Source organism: Schistocerca serialis, chromosome 12, assembly GCF_023864345.2.
Source record: "Schistocerca serialis cubense isolate TAMUIC-IGC-003099 chromosome 12, iqSchSeri2.2, whole genome shotgun sequence".
Classification (NCBI taxonomy): domain Eukaryota; kingdom Metazoa; phylum Arthropoda; class Insecta; order Orthoptera; family Acrididae; genus Schistocerca; species Schistocerca serialis.
In genome coordinates this window covers 127,757,335-127,759,179 of record NC_064649.1, presented here as the reverse complement: position 1 = coordinate 127,759,179, position 1,845 = coordinate 127,757,335, and the positions used below count along the sequence as shown (strand labels likewise).

At 48.8% G+C, this 1,845-nt stretch overlaps 1 pseudogene; it reads left to right on the top strand.

Moving 5' to 3' along the window:
* The first annotated feature begins 334 nt into the window (after positions 1–334).
* LOC126428558 (5S ribosomal RNA) lies at positions 335–452 on the top strand (annotated as a pseudogene).
* Positions 453–1,845: the final 1,393 nt, after the last annotated feature.

Here is a 1,845-nt window from a genome sequence, read left to right as displayed (position 1 = left end):
TCCTAAGGATTGGAAAGAAAGGACAGTTTATTCCGGTTTAGAAGAAGGGTTGTCGGATAGATGCACAAAATTATAGGCCTACATTTCTGTCCAGGGTCTGTTGTAGAATTTTGCAACATGTTCCGCTCTCGTATATCATGACATTTGTGCAGACCGAAAACCTCCTCTGTAGGAATTAACATGCGTTCCACAAACAACTTCCGCGTGAAACACAGCTCTCTCTATTCCCCTATGAAACCTGTAAAGCAGTAGATACAGGCGCCCAGGAAGTAAGTGTGTGCTTTGATTTCCGGAAAGTTTCCGATACATTTTCGCCCTGTCGCTTTGTGGACGTCCCAATGGCCTTGCCGCAGTGGTAACACCGGTCCCCGTCAGATCACCGAAGTTAAGCGCTGTCGGGCTGGGCTAGTACTTGGACGGGTGACCATCCGGTCTGCCGAGCGCCGTTGGCAAGCGGGGCGCACTCAGCCCTTGTGAGGCAAACTGAGGAGCTACTTGACTGAGAAGTAGCGGCTCCGGTCTCGGAAACTGACATACGGCCGGGAGAGCGGTGTGCTGACCACATGCCCCTCGATTTCCGCATCCAGTGACGTCTGTGGCCTGAGGAGGACACGGCGGCCGGTCGGTAGGGTTGAGCCTTTGTGGCCTGTTCGGGAGGAGTTTAGTTTAGGTTTTAGTGGACGTAATCAGACCAACATTGTGACTGAGGAGTTTGTAACAAACACAACATAATTTTTCGTTCAAAAACTAACGTAGAACTTACCAGTGTCGCAAGCGAGTGTTGCAGTGCCAATACTCTTCACAATATATAATAATGACTTAGTGGATAAGCGTCGTAATTTCACTGAGGCTTTTCGTGGATGATGCTGTTGTATACAGGAAAGTCCAAACGTTAGAAAATTGGTGCAGGGATTAGTACTTGACCCTCACCAGAAACAAAAGTAACGTATTACCAATACACAGTCGGAAAGACCCATTGTTAGATTGCAGAACAACAACTAGAAGCCGTTACTTTCAGAAAATGTCTATGAATGTGCGTAAGGAGCAATGGGAAGTGGAACGACCCCATAAAATTAAAAGGGGGTAACGCAGCAAGGTGGGAACGGCCTTGCCGCAGTGGATACACCGGTTCCCGTGAGATCACCGAAGTTAAAGCGTTGTCGGGCGTTGTCGGTACTTGGATGGGTGACCATCCGGGCCGCCATGCGCTGTTACCATTCTTCGGGGTGAACTTAGTCTCGTGATGCCAAATGAGGAGCTACTCGACCGAGTAGTAGCGGCTTCGGTCAAGAATACCATCATACGACCGGGAGAGCGGTGTGCTGACCCCACGCCCCTCCTATCCACATCCTCAACTGAGGATTACACGGCGGTCGGATGGACATTCTCCCAGAAGTCGATTTGCTTGTTTCCGATGCTTCACTGACACGTTATTGTATCTCTCGCACCCTAGTAATGACGATGGAACGGGTACATTGAGTCACGATTCAATACTTCAGTCTCCAGATGACTTCTCTCAAGGCGACTAACGCTGTAGCAGACGCCTGATGCACATTCTCCTGGGAGTCAAAATACTTGTTTCCGATGCCTCACTGCCCGTTTATTGTATCTCTCGCACCCTCGTATTGATGATGGAACAGGAATATAGTGTCACCATTCAATACTACTGTCTCCGGAAGACAATTCTCCAAGCAAGTGACGTGTCTAACGCCAACGGATGGACGAACTCCTTGGAGTCAATTTGATTGTTTCCGATGCACCACTGACAGCTTATTGTAATCCTCACAGTGTCGTATTGACAGTGGAACACACAAATTCCGTCGCGATTGAATACTTCACTTCCCA